At 42.3% G+C, this 25,329-nt stretch overlaps 1 protein-coding gene across 11 annotated transcripts in view; it reads left to right on the forward strand.

Moving 5' to 3' along the window:
• FHIT (fragile histidine triad diadenosine triphosphatase) overlaps positions 1-25,329 on the forward strand; it is a 1,850,166-nt gene that overhangs the window by 369,713 nt on the left and 1,455,124 nt on the right. For 9 of the 11 annotated variants that reach the window (XM_061618744.1, XM_061618746.1, XM_061618741.1 and 6 more), the window contains one exon: positions 17,068-17,138. The gene's annotated coding sequence lies outside the window, so the exon portion shown is untranslated. Of the gene's footprint in view, positions 1-4,123; positions 4,193-17,067; positions 17,139-25,329 lie in introns of all 11 variants that reach the window. The other 2 variants (XM_061618747.1, XM_061618748.1) reach the window with 1 other exon arrangement.

Genomic DNA, 25,329 nt, shown 5'->3' on the forward strand with positions numbered 1-25,329 from the left:
CCAGCACAGATGCTGACTGTGATAAGGTCTCTACTTAAAAGGCTTGTTGAAAGAGGAAGGTCATCAGTAGGTGCCGGAAAGATAACAGAGATGGTGCCTGTCTAATATTTAAGGGGAGGGAATTCCAAAGGGTAGGTGCCACTACACTAAGGGTCCACTTCCTATGTTGTTCAGAATGGAGCCTTGTACTCCAGGATATGGTTAGATGGGGTGGAGACAGTAATGATTGTGTGGTCCTCTAAATCCTGATTTATAATAGAACAGAAATAAATTGGGGTGGCAATGTCCAAAAGTATCAATGAGTAGTTTTAACTCAACAGTTTTGTATCATATCATGGGATTGGGGGAGACAATTGGTGTTAGAGAACCAGTGTAGGGTAGTGGTTAAAATGTTGGATTGCACCTGGAGAGACTGTGGTTCATGAAGTTCACTACCCGCATCCTAATCCACCTCATAGGGCTATTATGAGGATAAAATGATGGGATCATGTATGATAAAATAGTTTGGTACCAAAGTGTTTGAAAAATATTTATTACTTAGACAACCTGGGAGACCAGGGTTCGAATCCGCACACGCCATGAAGCTCACTGGGTGACCCTGGCCCAGTCACTGCCTCTCACCCTCAGAGGAAAGCAACGGTAAACCCCCGCTGAATACCACTTACCATGAAAACCCTATTCATAGGGTCACCGTAAGTTGGGATCGACTTGAAAGCAGTCCATTTCCATTTTTCATTACATTTATACCCAATTTTTTTTTTATCTCAGATTGGTTCCCAGTGTAGTTTTAAATAAATCATCAAAGTACAACGTAAATTAAATGAAGAAGGTAAAAATAAATAATGTTTATTACTTCTGTTGCACTGAAAACATTAAAAGCTCCCTGGAAGAGCCTGCAATAGCAACAGCAGCAGCAGCAGCAGCAGCAGCAAAAGTGCTGCAGATTTCTGTAAGGTTGAGTATATGTTTGGATTGAACAGTATAATCAATATACAAACCACAAAATTTGATCCAAATCAGGATTATGTGCGAATCTGGATGATGTTTTTTGAGGGAACGTTCTTGAAAAAGAAGCTCCTCTTCAGTGGTGGTGTGATAGCGTTGTTGGTATGGCACCATCCACACAGAAATCCATGGGTTCTGGCATAGATCACACTTCTCTCCAGCAGTCTGAAGGCTAAATCCTATACTTTAGGTAGATCTCTACCACTGCAAGCAAGTCTGTAATAATAACTAATGTAGCTTTAATTTTGCATTTATTTATTTAGGTTGTTTATATCTTCCCCTTAATCCAAAGATCTTAGATTAGGTCACAATTAACTGCATACAGTAAAATACAATATCAATATCGATAAAGGAAGCCACAGACCTGAACTTACAAGATCTGAACAGGGTGGTTCATGACAGATGCTCTTGGAGGTTGCTGATTCATAGGGTCGCCATAAGTCGCAGTCGACTTGGAGGCACATAACAACAACAACAACACCACAGTAAATGGTGGCCAAAGGGTGAGGGTGGTATGCCACCACCTATCTCTACAGGTCAATAAGTGCAGAGCAGGGTATACTGTCAGTAGTGTGGGTAAAAGGCAGTGGTCTCAGAGGTCACTGCAAACGATTCTCTTCAGTGTGAAGAGTAGTTTCCCAAGCCATTAAAATCTTTTCTCTTTAAATAAATCCAAATCATGGCATTACTCTGACTTATGAGGTGGGAATCCCTTGCTCTTTAGTTGTAGTGGTTTTGGGGTGTGTACACATGTGCTTTGCAGATACCATGGACTGCGAAAAAGACAAATAATTGGGTGTTAGAACAAATTAAACCAGAACTATTACTAGAAGCTAAAATGATGAAACTGAGATTATCATACTTTGGACACATAATGAGAAGACATGATTCACTAGAAAAGATAATAATGCTGGGGAAAACAGAAGGGAGTAGAAAAAGAGGAAGGCCAAACAAGAGATGGATTGATTCCATAAAGGAAGCCACAGACTTGAACTTACAAGATATGAACCGGGTGGTGCATGACAGATGCTCTTGGAGGTCGCTGATTCATAGGGTCACCATAAGTCATGGTCAACTTGGAGGCACATAACATCAACAACAACACCACAGTAAATGGTGGCCAAAGGGTGAGGGTGGTATGCCACCACCTATCTCTACAGGTCAATAAGTGCAGAGCAGGGTATACTGTCAGTAGTGTGGGTAAAAGGCAGTGGTCTCAGAGGTCACTGCAAACGATTCTCTTCAGTGTGAAGAGTAGTTTCCCAAGCCATTAAAATCTTTTCTCTTATAGGTAGAGAAGATACCATTAACCTTGATATTTCAAGGGCTATTCTGCTATGAACAGTCAGTTTAGAATCTACCTACCGGAATTTCAGAAAGAAATCACCCTGTGCTTTATAGATTACAACAAAGACTTTGATTGTGTAGATCATGAGAAACTATGGAATGCTTTAAAAGAAATGGGGGTGCCACAGCATCTGATTGTCCTGATGCACAACCTATACTCTGCACAAGAGGCTACTGTAAGGACAGAATATAAAGAAACTGATTGGTTCCCCATTGGAAAGGGTGTGAGACAGGGGTGTATTTTATCACCCGATTTGTTTAATCTATACGCAGAACATATCATATAGAAGGCAGGATTGGACCAAGATGAAGGAGGTGTGAAAAATGGAGGGAGAAATATCAATAATTTAAGATATGCAGATGATACCTTACTACTAGCAGAAACCAATAATGATTTGAAATGAATGCTGATGAAAATTAGAGGAAAGCACAAAAGCAGGACTACAGCTGAACGTCAAGAAGACTAAAGTAATGACAACAGAAGATTTTTGTAACTTTAAAGTTGATGACGAGGACATTGAACCTGTCAAGGATTATCAATATCTTGGCACAGTCATTAACCCAAATGGAGACAATAATCAAGAGATCAGAAGAAGGCTAGGACTGGGGAGGGCAGCTTTGAGAGAACTAGAAAAGGTCCTTAAATACTAAGATGTATCACTGAACAGGATCATTCAGACCATGGTATTGTCGATCTCTATGTATGGATGTGAAAGTTGGACAGTGAAAAAAGCAGATAAGAGAAAAATCAGCTGATTTGAAATGTGGTGTTGGAGGGCTTTGCGCATACCATGGACTGCAAAAAAAGACAAATAATTGGGTGTCAGAACAAATTAAACCAGAACTATCACTAGAAGCTAAAATGATGAAGCTGAGGTTATCATACTTTGGACACATGATGAGAAGACATGATTCACTAGAAAAGACAATAATGCTGGGGAAAACAGAAGTGAGTAGAAAAAGATAGGCCAAATGAGATAGATTGATTTCATAAAGGAAGGTACAGACCTGAACTAACAAGATCTGAACAGGGTGATTTATAACAGATGCTATTGGAGGTTGCTGGTTCATAGGGTCGCCTTAAGTCATAATCGACTTGAAGGCACATAACAACAAATAAAAAACGAGTGGGAAACCTGAAGCATGCTATGTGCACATTCTTGCCATCAACTAATATGGCGGCAGGGGCATCAGCACCTTAGGAAAACCTCGGCTGCCATCTTGGTTGATGGCAGGTTTGCACCCGCAGCACAACCAACATTTGCGTCAAAAGAGAGGTAGGCGGAGCATGCGGGGGGGTCGCAGGCCTGTAGGGGGGTGCCTGGGAGCTCCCTCTCCATGATCCATGCTGTGGATTACAAAAAGGAGCGCTACCCACCCACTCTGAAGGGCCCTTCAGGGGCCCCTTGGGCAGGGCCCGACCTGGCCGCCCTCTGGCTCCGGCTCTGTTCGCCACATTCACTGCATGAGAGAGGTAGTATCTGTGCCCAGGCATCCTGGGAGGTTTGGGCCTTTTTGTCCACTTTGACTGTAATCTGCTGTTTGAGGTTTCTTTTAAAATACCAGGTTGTTTTGGTGGGTGGCAGAGTTTTGCTTTTGTTTTCAATGCTTGCCTATCTAATCACAATCTAATCCCCTCTTGGCATCTTGGAATTTATGTAACTGCAGTGTTCCTTCTCTTGCCGGAATGAGTCTAGAAGAGGGAGTTGTGACCTTGCAAAACAGTAATTTGTAAGCAACAAAATTAATGGGTTTTTTCCTGTCTCATCAGATCATGCATAGCCTCTGTTTGCAGCCAGCTGACCTCTGTCTCTCCAAGTGGGTTTTCTGTGGGGCCAAGGTATGCACCCATCTCTGACGTTTTGCAGTGCAAAGGGCCCTTTGGTATTTCTTCTCAATCTGAGCCCTATATTAATGTTTATCTTTCAATGTAAAGAGCACAAATGATAGGCTTTCAGTTACAAGAATTACTGAGAATTTGAATTACTGGATTTTATTGTTTTTGCCAGATCTCTGATATATACAAGAGGTTCTCATACCAATCAGTATGGAAATAGTCTTCTTTAGGCCATTTTAGTGACCTTCCAAGTATGTGAGGAGCTTTGGTGGTAAATATTAGATCTCTGTAACACCAACTGTAGCATATTTTAGATTAATATTTCATTTGCTGAGACCAAGTAGCAGGTATACTATGATTCACTGCATGCACTTTCAGCTATAGTCTAAACCTAATCCCTAGGGTGGGTGCTGAGGCCCAGTAGGGCCCACTATAGTTGGACCCACCATTGTTACTGCCATAGCTCTTTTTGCTGCTCCTCAGTCCTGTAGTCCGTCGTATTTCTTGGTAGGGCATGTGGGGGGAGAGGTGCGTAGTGCCAGCCAATCCCCCCACCCCACTGGTGGAGAGGATGTGAGGGCCAGGCCAGGGAAAGGGAAAGGCAGTGACCTTCCCCATCACTCCTTCTCCATCCAGAGAGTGTGTTAATTTACATGAATGAAGTTTAATATGTCAAATTTTTTGAGAGATCCCCAGGAATACCAAACTCAAAAGCTTGACTTTGCCTATAGCTACAGTCCCCTTTCACCTGTGGTCTGTCCTTGTGCTCTGATTCTTCATGGACTGAACTACTTTGGTGAAGACAATGAGCCTCCTGAGCTTGGCTTTGATGTTGCATTAGGTATCTCAGTTTTAGATTCCACCCAAAAAACAAACTTGTCCATGCTACAAGTTTCAGGAAGGGCATAAAGAAAATAAATACTATAGAGTGTGTTTGTGAATGCCTCCTTAAGAGTTCCTCCATCTAGTCTTGTGACGCTTCATATGTTTGATTGTGGAAAACAATTGTAATTGTTTTTACTGGTTGCTGGGTTTATTTTTCTGTCCAGAAACCCTGCAAAGGCCTCATGCTGAGCTGCACATATTGAGAAAATCAGAGATTAGGCCTAAGTTACAGCTTAGGTGTCCAGCCAACCAGCTAGCTAACTGTAGTGTACATGGCAATATTTCTGTTCCTCTAGGGCTGTTGTCATCCCTTGTCATCAAGTAATCAAGAAAAAGAAGAATAAAATAGCTACTATGATTGTGAGTATAGTGAGTGCTTTAAAAGAGTAAAGGGTAGCCATTTTTTCAGATCACTTTAAGTTATCTCTTTATTTCACTGTTTAGCAATAAGCATCCAATCCTGTTCTACTGATTATAATAACTGCAGAGTAAACAAACTCTTACTTCTTACTGGAGGCAAACAAATATGCTCCTTTATTGCTGCCTGGTAGACAGCACAACTGAAAATAAAAAGCAGAGCAAAGGAAAGTCCAAAGGGTGGACTCTACCTCTAGCCCATAATAAGTTTTAATATTTAACTCTTCAAGGTCATGTTACTCTATACTGGCTGTTTTTTCAGGATCACTTAAGTAATTTTAGAGTGGTTGTGATCGTGAAAAATCCATCCTCAGTCAGAAAAAGTCTTAAGTGAGGAGGCTTTTGGGGGCGGTTCCAGATGAGATTTTGTTGTGCACTTGCCCTGCCTTATTCACTGAATTTTAAAGAGGGTCCTATTCTTAAATTCTCCAATTCTTAAAACAAGCTGTCATTCTTTAAATTAAGGTTGTCATTGTCTGTCATGTCACAAATTAAAAAGAAGATAATTTCCCAAAAACCTCCAAGTGGGTGTGAAGCACAGCTCTGGAGGGAGGGCAGTGGCACCCCCATTTGTCTCGCCTCCCAGCTACAGGCCTGCTGCTCCTCCTACAACAGCCAGTCAGCCACATTAGGGGAAATGTCTATAGAAATGAATATATAAGTGAAAATAACATGCAACAATGCATTCTATTAGGATAAAATGATTACAAAAATGTGTACATTAGTAAAAACTGCATACAAAAATTGATATTTTGGGAGAAATTTAGACGAAAATGCTGAAGAATTGTCATGAGGAATTTCTTTTTAAGAAATCTTTTTAGTGCTGCAGCAGAAATGTGGAAAATGGAATTTAAGACTGGAGAAATGAGAAACCGAGAGAACTGAAATAGATAGATCCTTCCATCCCTATATATGAGTAATGCTGTATGTTGCCGTTTGCCACCTGTGGAGAAGCATATATTGAAAGGGGATGATTGATGGGTGTATGATGGGGCACATGGCATGGCTGAAATGGCCTTGTGAGCCAAATGGGGAGGCCTGGTGGGCCTAATTAGACCTATGGGCTACAGGTCCTCCACCCCTGTTGTCAGCAGTTTCCTGTTTTACCTAAGTCACAGGACAACTTTTCTTGCTCTCCAGCAATCTTTTGTCTGTACTGTTCAACACTGGTCCTGGGAGAGTGTCTATGCTGCCTGCCACATCCTCAGCAGTCCATTGCAAATCACCATCAAAATGTTGAATTAGGTTGGGGTGGGGATCAGAGCTAAAAGCAACAATAATCCTAAGGAAGAACTGTGGGTGGTGTAGTGTTACTGTGGAAAACAAACTAATGGTTATTTTGTTGTTGTTTTAAAGCATATACCCTCACTATTGCTTTGCCTAACTCATGCTTGCTAAAATTTAAAATGCATGAACTACTATTTCTCCAGGGGCTGACATCTGTCATTTGCTTTTGATCATTAACTCAGTCTTAAAATAAATCACACATTTCAATGTCAAGGAAGAAGCTGTGATACCAAGTCATTGTTTTGAGTGGTTCTGGATTTTAAAATCTAAGTTTCTGTTTTATAAGCATTTCCTACATAAACTCAGATAATGGGTGACTGAAAGGCAGTAATCTTGAAGGGGTGTTTCACATGGGGCAAATTAAAATGGCAAAAATTTTGGTGTGCTAGTTTTTTAAAATTCTTACTCTTAATTCCCCCCCCCCTATTTTATTACGTACATTGTTCGGCGGGAGGAGAAAGCCTGTTGCCTATACTTGCATCTTACCTTTCTGCCCAATGTCAATCCTGCGAGGTAGGCTAGGCTGAGAGACAGTTACTTGCTCAAAGTGACCCTGTGAGCTTCACGGCTGAGTTGGGATTTGAATCTAGAACAGAGTCCCAGCACTTCACTACCTGTTGGGTTCCTCAACTGAGACAAAAAGACAGGCATGTATACTTTTAATTTAAATAAACACCCCTCAGTCTTAATGAATACAAACCTAGGCTGCAATCCCATACCCACTTACCTGGATCTAAGTCCCATTGAACTCAATGGGATGTATGTCTGAGTAGACATGTGTAGGATTGCACTGTAAGTACAGCTTGCTTGCTTTTTCACTAATATTTCCAGAGGTATTTTAGAAAACCACATTTTATACATAAGAGTACAAACATATGTAAATATTGACATGCTGAGGAAGGGTTACCTCAGTGGTAGAGCAATTGTTTTGTATGCAGAAGATCCCAGGTTCAATATAGTTTTAATATAGTTGCTTCCTCCCTGCTAAAACAAGATCAGCACAGCACATGTCTTGTTTCTGTTATCTGGGCTGATTACAGGTATTGCCTCCACTCACCATGTGCCCAGAGATACATGTTACCAAATTCTTCCAAGCTACACAGGAAGTGGATTGGACTGTGAAAGACCAACCCAAATTGTGTTTGCATTTTGACAAATTTGTAGGGCAGTACAATATCTCAGAGAGGAGGTCAGGTCTCCTGCTTCCCTGGTGCATTCACTCTAGCTGCCCAATTTCCCTGCTTTTTAAACTTTGATAGAGATATCTGTTGGATATAGAGATCTTCTTAAACTGCAAGGTTTTTTGCCTGTTAGTGAATTTATTTATTTATTTATTAAATTTATATCCCGCCCTTTCTCCCAGCAGGGGCCCACCTTTGAGAATCGTGTTGGCACTAATCCTTAAGTATTGGCAGGGACAAGCCATTGTTTCCCATCTTGCAATCCTGGGATGGAAGTAGGCTAAAATCTCAGTAAACAAAGGCTCTTGTATCAGGAAGTTGCTGCTACTTTCTTTTGATCACCTTGAGTTAACTTTTAGCTTGTCCTTTGAAAATTGCATGCCATATATGTTTGCAGCTTGTTCTATAGTTCATTCTGTCCTGTGTCTTTAGTCATTTTGTGTTGCTACAAATCCCAGTAAAATTCTCTAAGGGGAGGCTTATTGCACCAAATAAGAGAAGGAAAAAACAGAGAGCACCACATTTCGCTTTTAACATGGAAGCTGATAATCTGCAGGATTCATTCTGCAGGACAGCTCTTCTAAGCTTCTTGATAGAATAATTAAACTTTTTTTACAAACAGAAATAATCCTACATGTACATTCTCTGCTATGCAGTAAAGGTCTTAAAAGGGATAAAACTGTGTGTTAAGAAACCTTGACGAAAGCTCTAAGATAAAAGAAAGGCTGAATAAAACCAAAGGTTCCATGTGTCAGTGTAATAAAAAGGTTTCAAACACGTATAAAAATAGGCAAGCATCTTAAATCAAGCTGTCCAAAGTCACAGGAAAAACTGATGGCTCAATTCTTTTGCCCTGGAGTTATGAGAAAATAGGACAGAGATTGTGGTGGCTGGTGCCCATGGGGACTGGTAGGGCAGGAGGAAGGGAGACCAACAGGAGGTGGAGTCAGAGCTAATGGCAGGCAGAGCCAGCCCCTGATTGGTTAAGAGGTTGGAAATAAGAAGACAGGTAGGCAGGTGGGGGCTGGCTGAGGGCAGAATGAGTTTGGTCAGGCAGAGCTCCATCTAACCTAATGAACCAGCCTCCACTCGTCATAGGATGGGTCTACACATGCAACAGAATGAGATGGTAGCAGTGGAGGCTGGTGAAACCTAAACCTAGTTGAGGCACCTATGAGGTCACATGGGTGGAGCCTATAAGGTCCCCATTCTCCTTCCTTTCTCCATCCTGCTTTGCCCTTCAAAGCAGCCTCCCCTGGGTGGTAGAAAGCTGAGGTGGTGGAATGGGTTGTACCTCTTCAAATGACATGTGGGGAATGTCGCTTTCAGTTCCTCGCACATGTTGACAAACTAGTGCTGTGCTGAAAATCAGTCCTCCAATTTCTCAAAAGTTTTCTTCCCCTGTGAAGGATGATTCCATTTTTTCTGCCTTATTCTCAGAGCACTTTAGAATTTTTTTAGAACTTCAGCAGATGCAGTGTTTGGAGCTTACCTTATTGTTGCAAAGTAGATGAGGGTGCTGTATGTGAGTTTTTCTACTTTCCAGTAAACATTTCTCCAGCACTGTGCAGCCTTCCTGGTTGCCTGCACTTCCTGATCTGAAAAAAAGCCCCATGGAGGAGTTACCTCATGACATTTTCTCCTGGGTTTTAATTGAAATGTGGACGTCCAGGAAGACTGCAGAGTGCAGACCACTTGTGAAGTGATATGAAGAACACAAACGCCTCTCGGCAATCTCAACACTAACCATAGCAAAAATCTTGTGCCGCACCCATGAGAATTTCACTGAAATTTTTCCTCCCCAGTGGTAATTTTTGAATGTGCTTTCTTTTCTCCTTAATTGATGGCGAATAACTGGGGAAAAGTTTCACCATAGCATTATAAGAAATAAACATACAAATATGCCAGCAAAAAACCAGCACTTGTAGGAGAAAATAATCTGGATTGATCCTTTGCTAAATGTATCAAGATATTTTAAAAATGCTCCCTACCCCACCACTAGTATGGTGTAGTTTATTCTACCATCTCAGCTTTCTGTCACCTCATTCTAATATGTGAGTAGGCCAGTCAGGAACGAAAGATGAGGAAGTGGATGGTATAGTGCTCCAGGTCATATTTTTAAGGTCTCTGAAGGGGCAGAGCTAGGGAAAAACAAAGCTCTCAAAAAAAAGGCTCTATTGAGATTGCTTATCTCAAAAATAAGCCTTATCCATGACTTTGCACTAATTGAGCCCTGCACTGCCATTATATGCTGACTCCTCCACAGACGCAACTGGGGCAGGTTTACACTGTACACATGCAGGACAGCCCCACCCTGAAGGACAGATCAGCTATCACTGCTCTTCAAGCCCCCGTCAGTCTTCCCTGCCACTAGGAAGAGACAGTGCAAGGTATTCCTTCACAGAGAGAAGCTGCATCCTATATAGTCACTCATTAATAGAGTGGCAGGACTGGCTCTAAGGCTGAAGGGACCCTCAGCAAAGTGCTATCTTGTCGGCTTCCTCCTTTGTTGGTTGGCCTCCTACCTGCAGATGTATCTGATGGCAGCAGAGGGTAGCTGGAAACCCACCATTTTATTTATTATTATTTATTATTTGATTTATATCCCGCCCTTCCTCCTAGCAGGAACCCAGGGCAGCCAACAGAAGCACTAAAAACACTTTAAAACATCATAAAAACATACCTTAAAATACATTAAAACAAAATGTTAAAAACATTTAAAAAAGCTTTTAAAACATCTTTTTAAAAAGGGTTAAAACATTATTAAAAAAACATATTAACAAGCAATTCTAACACAGATGCAGACTGGGATAGGTCTCAACTTAAAAGGCTTGTTGAAAGAGGAAAGATTTCAAAAGGCGCCGAAAAGATAACGGAGATGGCGCCTGCCTAATATTCAAGGGAAAGGAATTCTACAGGGTAGGTGCCGTCACACTAAAGGTCCATTTCCTATATTGTGCAGAATGAACCTCCTGATAAGATGGTATCTGCAGGAGGCCCTCACCTGCAGAGCGCAGTGATCGACTGGGCATGTAAGACGGTCTTTCAGGTATCCTGGTCCCGAACTGTATAGGGCTTTGTACACTGAAACTAGAACCTTGAACTTGGCCTGGTAGCAAATGGGCAGCCAGCGCAGTTTTTTCAGCAACCGGGTGACATGTTGGTGATGCTCTGCCCCAGTGAGCAGTCTCACCGCTGCATTTTGCACTAGCTGCAGCTTCTGGACCAACCTCAAGGGCAGCCCCCCATAGAGCCCATTATAGTAATCCAGCCTGGAGGTTACCAGTGCATGGACAACAGTGGCCAGGCTATTTTAATTTCACTTAATGTCCCCGATTGGCACTATTTGTCTGGAGCTCCAGGGTTGTTTTGTGCCTTCAAGTCGATTACGACTTATGGTGACCCTATGAATCAGTGACCTCCAATAGCATCTGTCATGAACTACCCTGTTCAGATCTTGTTAGTTCACGTCTGTGGCTTCCTTTATGGAATCAATCCATCGCTTGTTTGGCCTTCCTCTTCTTCTACTCCCTTCTGTTTTTCCCAGCATTACTGTCTTTTCTAGTGAATCATGTCTTCTCATGATGTGTCCAAAGTATGATAACCTCAGTTTCATCATTTTAGCTTCTAGTGACAGTTCTGGTTTAATTTGTTCTAACACCCAATTATTTGTCTTTTTCGCACTCCATGGTATGCGCAAAGCTCTCCTTCAACACCACATTTCAAACGAGTTGACTTTTCTCTTACCTGCTTTTTTTACTGTCCAACTGTCACATCCATACATAGAGATTGGGAATAGCATGGTCTGAACGATCCTGACTTTAGTGTTCAGTGATACATCTTTGCATTTGAGGACCTTTTCTAGTTCACTCATAGTTGCCCTCCCCAGTCCTAGCCTTTTTCTGATTTCTTGACTTTTGTCTCCATTTGGGTTAATGACTGTGCCGAGGTATTGATAATCCTTGACAAGTTCTATGTCCTCATTGTCACCTTTAAAGTTACATAAATCTTTTGTTATTACTTTAGTCTTCTTGACATTCAGCTGTAGTCCTGCTTTTGTGCTTTCCTCTTAAACTTTCATCAGCATTCGTTTTAAATCATTACTGGTTTCTGCTAGTAGTATGGTATCGTCTGCATATCTTAAATTATTTATATTTCTCCCTCCATTTTTCACACCTCCTTCATCGTGGTCCAATCCCGCTTTCCATATGATATGTTCTGCGTATAGATTAAACAAATAGGGTGATAAAATACACCCCTGTCTCACACCCTTTCCGATGGGGAACCAATCAGTTTCTCCATATTCTGTCCTTACAGTAGCCTCTTGTCCAGAATATAGGTTGCACATCAGGACAATCAGATGCTGTGTCACCCCCATTTCTTGTAAAGCATTTCATAGTTTTTCATGATCTACACGGTCAGAGGCTTTGCTGTAGTCAATAAAGCACAGGGTGATTTTCTTCTGAAATTTCTTGGTCCATTCCATTATCCAACATATGTTTGTGATATGATCTCTGGTGCCTCTTTCCTTTCTAAATCCAGCTTGGACGTCTGGCATTTCTCACTCCATATATGGTAAGTGCCTTTGTTGCAGAATTACTTTGTTGAGCATTATTTTACTTGCATGGGATATTAAGGCAATAGTTCGATAGTTACTGCATTCCCTGGGATCCCCTTTTTTTGGAATTGGGATATATATTGACCGCTTCCAGTCTGTGGGCCATTGTTTAGTTTTCCATATTTCTTGATAAATATTTGTCAAAATTTGGGCAGATTCAGTCTTAGTAGCTTGTAGCAACTCTATTGGTATGCTATCTGCTCCTGATTTGTTTCTTCCAAGTATTTTAAGAGCAGCTTTCACCTCACATTCCCCAGGGTACTCCAGGGTACTGTGGGTAAAATTAAAATGGTGGCTTCCCATTCCCAGCTCCCTTACCTGGAGGGAAGGCTGGGCATAGGTTAGTGTTTGTTGACTATGCTGATGCTGTAGCAGCTGCCCAAGGGCCCCTTTGTTGACAGACACCAGGCCATATTGCAGAGTAAATGCTTTTGGGTGGACATTCTTGCTACCATTGCCATCCTGAGAAAAGAAGAAGTTGTATCCTGAGACAACAATCTTTGTCTACTTTAGCAAGGGAAGCTGAGGGCATCTCTGCCACTACTCCTTGCTGATTGTCTTGGTTCATTCATCAGTTAACAACATTTTTATGGAACTTCTCTCAGCAGAGACGTCAAATTCTGTTACCGTTTATGTGACCACTTAACTTGAGTTGAAAGAATAGCTAATCAAAAGCCCTGAATTTTGTCTTAGCCCTTGGTTTGCTTTTATTTGGCTCCCATCTCTGATTCTCCCCCTACCTGCTCCTCAGAATATTGTTTGCTTCATGTAAACAAATCAAAAGTTCAGAAGTTGTTATCCCCAGATGGAGCTGTAAGAAAGTCAAGAGGGGAGCTTTTGAATTCACTATCCATTATCTGAGTCCACTTTGTGTAGAATAATACTTGGAAAACCATAGCTGGATCTATTATAGCTTCCCTAAAATAACAATTGCTGCTGTTACTAATATTTGTCCAGATAATATATGTAATGATTAACTGAAGTGTTTCTATCAGAGTTTTGTTTATTTTGCAGCTTGTAGTGCAATTATTATGCTGATTTTATGATATTCATTGTTGAATATGAAAATGATTTGAGCCCAGGATGATTGTTTTGCTTCATCCTCAGTAGGAATAAAGAGATTTGCAGCTTTATGAACTTGGATGGACCATTTTTGTTTTTGGCTTTTTTAAAAACACCAGACTAGTCTTCGGGTGCAAATATCAATAAAGATTTTGAAAACAAAGGCTTGTACGGTATAAGTAATACTAAGTCAGGGACCTGCCAGTGCAAGGATTTCCCCTCTTCCCATCCCTGGGCCCTCCTAAATCTGTCCTAGGTGTTCCCCTAACCCTCTGTTGCAGATTTGGAGAGAGTGTGGATTACACTCAGGGGACTCCTGTTGCACAAATGGAAATCCTTGCGCTGATGGGATGCGTTAGTTGGATACCACCCAAAATCTATACTTTGATGTTCACTTTCGATCTGAGCCTATCTTGATTTGAACAGAGCTGTGATGATAGTCTGATTGAACTGTGGAATTATGTGTACGGGGTTGTTACTAACTATAACCTTCATCCATAATATAAGATTTAAAGCAAACATAAGAAAAACTAAAATTATTATTCTACTATGAAAGTTGTATAATCACTAAATATTACTGCCACTTTGTCCTTATGCAGTACTGCAGGCAAATGGGGATGCCTTGTTGTGTGGCCAGGAGGATTCTTACCTCATATAATTTTTCTTCCTTATTTTGGTGTGTTTGGACTTGGGTTTTGCATTTTCTCTATGGTTAGAGCCAGTAGGCATATTGCTATTTTGTAGAATTGCCATTCGTATTGGGGTTTTTTGCATACAGAATTGGCTGTGGCCAAGGTCTTTATGCTAATGCTAATTAGGCAGGTAAAAGTAAAACAGTTCATTTGATCCCATGTGTGTGAACATTAACTTTCCACTACGCTGAAATTGCTGGTAGCTAAGTTGGAGTTGGTGGAGTTATTAAATATAATGAGGGTTCTTGCACTTTGTAATGGTGCTCATTGTATGTTTACCAAGAAAATGCTTGCTTCTTGAATTCTGGGTTGGGGTTTTAAACACTTTTTTTTTACTTGCTGACTGCAATATCTAGGTCAGTCTATTGGGGGAAGAGGGAATACTTGCCAGGCTTCCCAGTGGAAGACAGTGGCTGAATGCAGTTTTGTCCATCTCTCTTTCTAACCTGTCCCTTTCTCCCCACCCCCTGCCCAGTCAATTAAATGAGAGGGGAAAGTAGGAAGAACCAGGAACCTGTGTAGGTTCTAGATAGCTTAATTCCAGGTCCCTGATGTCTTTACCTGGCTCTAAAAAGATGTCAGTGAAGTGGCCAGGTGGACCTCACTGGGGAGAGCATTCCACAGACAGGGAGCCACAGCTGAAAATGATCTCTTACTTGTTAACACCCTCCAATCCTCCCTCAGAGGACAGAGCTGGAGAAGGGTCTCAAATGAAGATCTAAGGGTATAGGTAGGTTCATATCAGGAGAGGCATTCTAGAAGATATTGGTGTCCTGAACTGTAAAGAGCACTAAAGGTCAAAACCAGCACTTTGAATTTGTGGAAACGTATAGGCAGCCAGAGTAGCTGGAACATAATTGGTGTTATATTATCTGTTTACCTTGAACCTCTCAACAGATGAGCAGTTGCATTCTATACTAATTGAAGCTTCCAAACTGTTTTCAACGGCAATCCCACATAAAGTGCATTGCAGTTGTCCAGTCTTGAGATTACCAGAGCCAAGTTGTTCCTGTCCAGATGGGAGCTGTAGTCCAGAAACATCTGGAGGCCCAGAGGCTCCCTGCTTCTGCTCTGCCTAATGGGGAGTGGGCCCACACCATAGAAATGTGTGCATTAAGGCAGAAAATGCATTCTCCACCCTGATTTATATGTCATTGGCTTAGTTTCAGTATGGGCTGAAGGCTAAGGGATGAGTTGGGGCTCCCCATGTGATTTAGAAGCCTTGCTAATTAGGGTTGTAAGCTGTGCAGGGAGCCTCCATGCACAGAGAAGGCTCCCTGCTGTAGACATTATTCTGAACACTACGACAGGAAAAGTGGGAACAGGAGCAGCAGCATGACTTTGGGGGCACAGCTAAATGTGCAGCCTGAGCCTTCATTCAACCTGCTTACTCTCTATACTCAAATAGTGTGCGATGTGGGCTAAAGGTAATTGAAGTTTTGTAATGATCATTTGTAAGTTATGTCCAATGTTAGGCTACACACTTGAAACCAAAATGTTTTCACAGATGAACATTCTCACCACAGGTGGAGAAAGATGCCCCTTGTTTTGCAGCCTCTTCAACACAAGGGTGAGAGGCTATTAATACAATGCAATCTTGCAGGTGTATAGTGCCACCTATGCATGATTTTTTTTAAAAAAAACTCTTTGAATGCATGGAGGTTTAATCCATACAGAGTTCCATTCATCATATGAGTTAATTATCCCAAGATCTGATCCCCATATAAGTTAGAAAAGTGAGCTTCCACACCTTTCTGCTATGGATAAATTATATATAGTGGAAATTATTTCCTTCCATTGTTTGGAACAAAGGATGTCGAATATAGTTGGTGCTTTTAAGGATTCTTGTTTATTAAAGGTTTGTTACCCTTGCCCTATCTGCTGTGATGGATGTGCCATTTTTGTCCTCCCATCACTGACTGTGTCCTCCCACTTCACAAAATTAAAAGTTATTTTTGCTGGTGAAGGTAGTCGGGGGGCAGTCAAGGGAGGACTAGTAGCAGTAGAAATATAGTTGACAAGTCCCTTTTCCAAGACACTCTAGGCATGGGGGTGGCTGGGATGAATCGAAATGTGTACTTTAAAAAAACACAACCAAAAATGATAATTTAATGGCAAACCAGGTTATAAATAGGGCATTTTAAGTTCCTAAAGTAACAACGCGACTTTTTAAACAATCATTTAACATTAAAAGAAAATAGCAAAAACAGGTTTTCCATTGTCAAGAAAATAAGGCGTAAGAGCGTAATTGAGGAGAAAGGAAACCAGTAAACATGGGGATAAAACAATAAAAAGCATATAAGAAAGTTAAAATCCATAGCCCTACCACAAAGAAAGAAAGAAAAAAACACAAACATGGTCTTTATAAATATCTCCATACAAAGACTCAATTAGCAGGAATCAGGTGTGCTTTTAAAAACATAACAAAATGGGGTGAAATTGTTGGTATTTTGAGCCTCTTCTGTTCACAGGCAATTCTATGCACAAATTAAAGAGTTCTGTCTCCCTCTTGCTTGTTGTGCATGATCCTATGAAAGTCTTCCAAGGGTGCTGAGTTTTTTTTTTAACCTTCAATAAAAACTAAAAACGTGCTTCTGCAAAAGGTTCAATTTTCCCTTCACAGAACTGGCTTCTTTATACTGCTTTCCCTCCCCACCCCACCTGTTTTTTTAAAGTGTTCTTTGTCAAACTACAGACTGAGGGTCAATACTACTTCCCCTTTTTATCTTTCAACAGGAGCAGAAAACTTTCTCTGTCAAGACTTTCTTGTGCTAGAAGAAGCCCTGAGGCAGGACAAGCAAGAAAAGGTAGGAATACAGACCTTTTAGTAACAATGTGTGATACTCATGGGAGACGTAAATCGTTCACAACAGATATTTGCCATTCCAAAGTGAAGCACTGAAAGATCTTTGGCTTTGCCAACAAAGTAAAAAACTAAAACAACAATAACTTAGAATCACACATGTTCGTACAATTCATATGTCTTCTCTAGGGCACCATTCAAATATTTACTGGGTTGCTACAGAGTGTTAAGCGGTGGTAAAACAGCTGAAGCTGTGCTCACGGCGGAGTTCGATTCCAATGGAAGGAGGAAGTCGAATCTCCGGTAAAAGGGGTCAAGGTCCACTCAGCCTTCCATCCATCCGTGGTCGGTAAAATGAGTACCGGGCATATGCCGGGGGGGTAAAGAAAGGCCGGGGAAGGAACTGGCAATCCCACCCCATATATATGGTCTGCCTGGTAAATGTCACAAGACATCACCCTAAGAGTCAGAAACAACTCGCACTATAAGTGCGGGGACACCTTTACCTTTTTACAGCAATTTGAACAGTGGAGGAGCAGCTTGGCTTCTCTCTCCTCCACAGACAGCATGAGGTGGGTTATTCATGTAAAAGCTCATGCACACAGCAGCTGCCCTCCCCTCCCCCCCTTTTTAGGAAAAAATGCAAAAGGCTTCAGCATGGAAAGCTCATGTCATGTATTTGTTTTACGTTAGGCTAGTGTGTCTGGGGAGTTTGCATTTCTCTAGCACGTTAAAGATGTGGTCAGCCCAGTAATCTAGCCGATGTTTGCCCATCTAAATCAAGAGTGGTGCTTCCATGTACCATAGTGTGCCAAATGAAGTGCTTGTCATTGTCTAAAATCCATCTTGCATTAATTTGTGAGAGACACTAAGGTGAAAGAAGAGCTGATTGCATTCTGAGCTACTTCTGCTTTAGGTATTCTCTCTTGGTTGATTTATTCTTTATGTGGTTAATTGCTATAAGCTTCAACTATAGTCATTAGCTGTAGTCATATGACATAATCATGGTGAGTGAGAGTGTGTGTGTGTGTGTGTGTGTGTGTGTGTGTGTGTGAGAGAGAGAGAGAGAGAGAGAGAGCAGGACTGTAGTGGCAGGTATTGCCCGCAGCCTAATGTGTATCTAGTTGAATGTATGCATGGAGTCTGTGTATGTACAACTGTCTCAGAGCACTTTGGAACCCTGGAAAAGCAGGCATTCCAATTGTGCAGAGAAAGGTCTGTGATACTGTTGTATGTGCAGAGGCCACAAGAGAAGACTCCATGCACATTTACTTGGGGAGACCATTCCAGAGATATGGGACCATCACCACAGAGAAAGCTGTCCAGTGGTGAAAGAGCAGGGAGTATTAACAGCAGGGCCTTCTTTGTGGTGGCCCCATATCTCTAGAATGCCCTCCCTGTGGAGTCCCTAAAGATATTGTTCCCAGCTGTGTTTCTGTGTGTTTTTATGGTGGTTAGATTGAAAACAATTGTTTTGTTTGCTGTTATTATTTTAATTATTATTTACTTAATTTATATCCCACATTTTTCTCCAAAGTTTTTACTGATATTTTAAATTTTGGAATTGTAGAGTTGTATTAATTTGTGGCAGCCTATCTTGAGAGGGTAAACACCATAAAAGGCAGGTTAGGAATCCATTAAATAAATGTTTTTAGGATCCCTCTGTGATGAATATTCAAGGAGAGGGCTTACTGGTAATTCGTCTGGCCTCAGAGTTCTGGGGACCGCAGCACATAAGAGAGCCTTCTAGATGGTGGCCCTCAAGCTTTGGATCGTCTTGCCTCCTGATTGCGAGCAAGAGGGGAGCCTCAGCTGCAGCTCTGTAGCCAGCTTTCCTTGTTAGGTGAGGTAGCCACATTTCTAGGTAGGGCAGCCACATTTCTAGGTGAGACATTTGGAGGGGGAGAGGTGCATAGCTCCAGCCAGTCCTCTCCCCCACTGGTGGAGAGGATGTGAGGGCCAGGCCAGGGGAAGGGAAAAGCAGTGGTGTTCCCTTTCACTTCTCCATGCAGAGACTGTATTGATTTACATAATGGGCTATGTAAAGGTCAAGTTAACAGAAAATTTAGTATGAACATCAGGAATTAAATGACTGGCATATTTTTTGTTTCATAAGAAAAAATATGTTAAGGATACAGTGAACAAGGAGATACCAAAAGGTGTAAAACAAACAAAATAGTTTATGCTTTAACTAGGAAGTTAAAAACTAGTGTGGAGCTTGTTTTCTCAAAAAAATCAGTTTTAAACTTGTATCACAGCAACACAATACAAAAAACAAAAACAAACAGGTTTAGAAGCAGAGTAAGAACATATTACAATGCATTCATAGTCAAGCATTTATGGAGAATGGTGCTTAGGACAATATGCATAGCTTCTACAGCATAATAGACTTCTTTTGGAAAGTTATAAAAATGTGTGGTAAACATGCAAGAATGCTTTTTGAATAGTAGGTTCACAATATATCTTTTCAGAGAGAAAAAAATGCATAACACCTGAAAAGCATACTTTAGAACAGTTGTAGATTTCGGTTTTTTTTTTTTTTTAATTAAAGTAATGTTAAAACTTTTTATCAAAATTAAGGTTAGCTGTTATTTCTTTTTGAAATGCAAGAAAAACCAAATTTGCTAAATATTTATGAGTCACTGAACCCTGAAAAGGCCTCATGTTGAGCTGCATTGGGAATATCAGAAATTAGGACCAAATTACAATCTAGGTGGCCAGCCAGCTAACTGTAGTGTGCACAGCAGTGTTTCTGTTTTCCTAGAGCTGTTTTCATCTTTTGCCATCCAGTACCCAAGGAAAAGAATGAAAAAATAGCCACTATGATTATGAGTATAATGAGTGCTTTAAAAGAGTAAAGGGTAATTTCTTACTATGTAATATTTTTCCAAATGTCTCTCTACCCGTGAATGCTTCTGTGAAGGCATGCACCTGTGCAGAAGCATTCACGAGTAGTATAACACTGCTAGGTGGGGCTATGCAGCAGTGGCAGTGCCTGAGGTGCCCGGTGGCAGTGGTGATGGCACTCGAGGCACCCAGTAGCAGCAGCAGTGCATGAGGCGCCTGGTGGTGGCAGTGGTGGCAGCAGTTGAGGCACCTGGTAGCTGCAGCAGTGATGATGGGGCTTGAGGTGTCTGGTAGTGGCAGCAGCAATGGTGGTACTCAAGATGCCCATTGATGGTGGCGGCAGTGCACCCAGTGGTGGCAGTAAAGGAGATGTCCAGTGGTGAGCAAATAAGAGTGAGGCACCTGGCAGTGGTGACTGTGCTGGCTGTGCCTGGTCCTCGGTGGGTGGGAGGGGGACCTGTGGGGAGGGGGCAACCTGTGGGGGGCAGGGAGGGAGTGGGGAGGGCTGGTGGCCTGTGAGGTGGAGGGAGGGGAGCACTCACAACCTTGGGGGAGGGAGGGGTAGGGGAGCACTGGTAACCCATGTGGGAGGGAGGGGGAGCATTGGTGACCTGTGTGCAGAGATGGAGGTGACAGCACTGGTGACCCGTGAGGGGAGAGGGAGGGAGGAGTGCTGGCAACAGTAGGTAGGGTTGATGAGTAAAGTGAGCAGGAGCACAGCCCCTAGTAAGGTAGATATATTTTTAGATGGCTTTAGGCTTTCTCTTTATTTCATCTTTTAGCAATGAGGAACAAATCCTAGAAGAGATGGATTGATTCCATAAAGGAAGCCACAGACCTGAACTTACAAGATCTGAACAGGATAGTTCATGACAGATGCTGTTGGAGGTCACTGATTCATAGGGTCGCCATAAGTCGTAATCGACTTGAAGGCACGTAACAACAACAACAAATCCTATTCTACTCATCATCATAGCTGCAGAATAAACAAATTCTTACTGCAAGCAAACAAACATGGTTCTTTATTGCTGGCTGGGTAGAGAACACAACTGAAATGGAAACTGAAAAGCAGAGCAAAGGAACATCCAAGAGGTGGAGACTAACTCTAGCCCATAATACAAAAGTGTAATATTTAAGTCTCCAAGTGCCATGTTAATATACAGCCGTTTCCCCCCCAGGATCACTTAAGTAATTATAAGGCTGCTTTCACACATGGGGCTGATTGCTTTAGTTTAATGGATTAAAAAGGAGGCGCTTCTGTCCCGATTTCTAAAACCACTTTCACACTGCAGTAACTGTTATATTGGCAACGGTCTTACACACACACAGAGCTACAATGAACAGAGCAAAATTTTTCTTCCTCCCCCCTTCATAAGAACATAAGAAGAGCCTGCTGGATCAGGCCAGTGGCCCATCTAGTCCAGCATCCTGTTCTCACAGTGGCCAGCCAGGTGCCTGGGGGAAGCCCGCAAGCAGGACCCGAGTGCAAGAACACTCTCCCCTCCTGAGGCTTCCGGCAACTGGTTTTCAGAAGCATGCTGCCTCTGCCTAGGGTGGCACAGCACAGCCATCACGGCTAGTAGCCATTGATAGCCCTGTCCTCCATGAATTTGTCTAATCTTCTTTTAAAGCCGTCCAAGCTGGTGGCCATTACTGCATCTTGTGGGAGCAAATTCCATAGTTTAACTATGCGCTGAGTAAAGAAGTACTTCCTTTTGTCTGTCCTGAATCTTCCAATATTCAGCTTCTTTGAATGTCCACGAGTTCTAGTATTATGAGAGAGGGAGAAGAACTTTTCTCTATCCACTTTCTCAATGCCATGCATAATTTTATACACTTCTATCATGTCTCCTCTGACCCGCCTTTTCTCTAAACTAAAAAGCCCCAAATGCTGCAACCTTTCCTCGTAAGGGAGTCGCTCCATCCCCTTGATCATTCTGGTTGCCCTCTTCTGAACCTTTTCCAACTCTATAATATCCTTTTTGAGATGAGGCGACCAGAACTGTACACAGTATTCCAAATGCGGCCGCACCATAGATTTATACAACGGCATTATGATAGTGGCTGTTTTATTTTCAATACCTTTCCTAATTATCGCTAGCATGGAATTTGCCTTTTTCACAGCTGCCGCACACTGGGTCGACATTTTCATCGTGCTGTCCACTACAACCCCGAGGTCTCTCTCCTGGTCGGTCACCGCCAGTTCAGACCCCATGAGCGTATATGTGAAATTCAGATTTTTTGCTCCAATATGCATAATTTTACACTTGTTTATATTGAATTGCATTTGCCATTTTTCCGCCCATTCACTCAGTTTGGAGATATCTTTTTGGAGCTCTTCACAATCCCTTTTTGTTTTAACAACCCTGAACAATTTAGTGTCGTCAGCAAACTTGGCCACTTCACTGCTCACTCCTAATTCTAGGTCATTAATGAACAAATTGAAAAGTACAGGTCCCAATACCGATCCTTGAGGGACTCCACTTTCTACAGCCCTCCATTGGGAGAACTGTCCGTTTATTCCTACTCTCTGCTTTCTGCTTCTTTATCCTTATCCACAAGAGGACCTCTCCTCTTATTCCATGACTACTAAGCTTCCTCAGAAGTCTTTGGTGAGGTACCTTGTCAAACGCTTTTTGAAAGTCTAAGTACACTATGTCCACTGGATCACCTCTATCTATATGCTTGTTGACACTCTCAAAGAATTCTAATAGGTTACTGAGACAGGACTTTCCCTTGCAGAAGCCATGCTGGCTCTGCTTCAGCAAGGCTTGTTCTTCTATGTGCTTGGTTAATCTAGCTTTAATCATACTTTCTACCAGTTTTCCAGGGACAGAAGTTAAGCTAACTGGCCTGTAATTTCCGGGATCGCCCCTGGATCCCTTTTTGAAGATTGGCGTTACATTTGCCACTTTCCAGTCCTCAGGCACGGAGGAGGACCCGAGGGACAAGTTACATATTTTAGTTAGCAGATCAGCAATTTCACATTTGAGTTCTTTGAGAACTCTCGGGTGGATGCCATCCGGGCCCGGTGATTTGTCAGTTTTTATATTGTCCATTAAGCCTAGAACTTCCTCTCTCGTTACCACTATTTGTCTCAGTTCCTCAGAATCCCTTCCTGCAAATGTTAGTTCAGGTTCAGGGATCTGCCCTATATCTTCCACTGTGAAGACAGATGCAAAGAATTCATTTAGCTTCTCTGCAATCTCCTTATCATTCTTTAGTACACCTTTGACTCCCTTATCATCCAAGGGTCCAATCACCTCCCTAGATGGTCTCCTGCTTTGAATGTATTTATAGAATTTTTTGTTGTTGGTTTTTATGTTCTTAGCAATGTGCTCCTCAAATTCTTTTTTAGCATCCCTTATTGTCTTCTTGCATTTCTTTTGCCAGAGTTTGTGTTCTTTTTTATTTTCTTCATTCGGACAAGACTTCCATTTTCTGAAGGAAGACTTTTTGCCTCTAAGAGCTTCCTTGACTTTGCTCGTTAACCATGCTGGCATCTTCTTGGCCCTGGTGGTACCTTTTCTGATCTGCGGTATGCACTCCAGTTGAGCTTCTAATATAGTGTTTTTAAACAACTTCCAAGCATTTTCGAGTGATGTGACCCTCTGGACTTTGTTTTTCAGCTTTCTTTTTACCAATCCCCTCATTTTTGTGAAGTTTCCTCTTTTGAAGTCAAATGTGACCGTGTTGGATTTTCTTGGCAATTGGCCAGTTACATGTATGTTTAATTTAATAGCACTGTGGTCACTGCTCCCAATCGGTTCAACAACACTTACATCTCGCACCAGGTCCCGGTCCCCACTGAGGATTAAGTCCAGGGTTGCCGTCCCTCTGGTCGGTTCCATGACCAACTGGTCTAGGGAATAGTCATTTAGAATATCTAGAAACTTTGCTTCTTTGTCATGACTGGAACACATATGCGGCCAGTCGTTTTAGGGGGTTTGGTGTATTTCCCCCCCAACTTGGTTTTTGAGGCTTGTGGATACAGTCCTGGGGTTGGGGAGGGTGGCGGTGCCTGCTATTGTGGCCGCCCGGAGCTCACGGAGGTGGCTGTCCTCGTTCTTAATTTTTATTTTGGGGTGGCGGGTGGCGGCACCAGCTTCAGCAGCCATTGGGAGTTCACGGAGGCAGCTCCTTTTACCCTTGCTGTCCCCATCTCGGCTGGACTGTACCGGAGCTCCCGGCTGCGGTTGACTGTGGGGTGGGGAAGCCCCTGATAATCTCCCTTCACCCTTCTTTGGCCCCAGTCCTTTTGTGGCTGTTAACACAGCTCGTGGCTGCAACTCAGGGGCAGCTTCTGCTAATTTCTCCCCTCTGTTTTAAGGCGGCTCCGGCTCATTTTCCCCCTCTGTTCCACACTGCATGCTGGGATGCCTGTCACGTGAGCAGCTGTAACTAGCGGAAAACTCCCACGATGTTCCATATTCCCAGCCTTGCTAACGGATTATTTGTGGTATCATTTATCACTGAAATTAGCGCTAAACTTCCGCTACATTCCACCAGAATTCCGGAGCTAGCTTGTGCATCGTGTGAAAGGTCAAATATAATGTGGAAATTAACAGGTAAGAAACTGTCAGAATAATGGAATAAACTGCAGTGTGAAAGCACCCTAAGGTGATAGTGATCATGAAAAATACACGCTCAGTCAGGGAAAGTAAGTGTGCAGACTTTTGGGGGCTCTTCCACATGAGGCTTTTGTTGTACACTCACCCTGCCTTATTTGCTGAATTTTTCAGAGGGTCTTATTCTTAAATTGCTTCTGTTCTTAAGCTGTCATTTTTAAATGGAGGCTGTCATTGACTGTCATTTCACAATTTAAAAATACAATTCCCCCCCCAAAATTGGAGGGGGGCACAAAGAACAGCTGTAGGGGTGGTGCTCCCATTTGCCCCCCCTTGGCTGCCAGCTGATGAGGCATCAGTGTAAGAAGTGAGTTTGGCAGCTGGGTCAGGAAGGCAGGATATAGCTCCTGAGCTCTGAGTTTATATAGGATTTAGTTGCTATGACACAATGCCTTACTGTGCTTTATTACATTTTACACTGATCCTTTAAACAAACAAATGGGTGGTACTTCTAGTGACTTGGCTGCTTAATTCTCTTGTTATCTTGACACTTTGTCACTTGGCCTGGGACACTTTGTCAGCTGAGGCTCGTGGAGCAAACTGCTAGTCACAGGCTTCCCATAGGCATCTGGTTGGCTACAATGAGAATGCTGAGAGTCTTGAGGCGCCACAGTAAACAAGAAATCTAAAGTAAATGCTAATTTGAGAACAGGATATTGCGCTAGGTGGGCTTTTGGCCCGATCCACCAAGGTTCTTCTTACTTTCTTAAATACCATAAA

Source organism: Rhineura floridana, chromosome 3 (assembly GCF_030035675.1).
Source record: "Rhineura floridana isolate rRhiFlo1 chromosome 3, rRhiFlo1.hap2, whole genome shotgun sequence".
NCBI classification, from domain to species: Eukaryota; Metazoa; Chordata; class Lepidosauria; order Squamata; family Rhineuridae; genus Rhineura; species Rhineura floridana.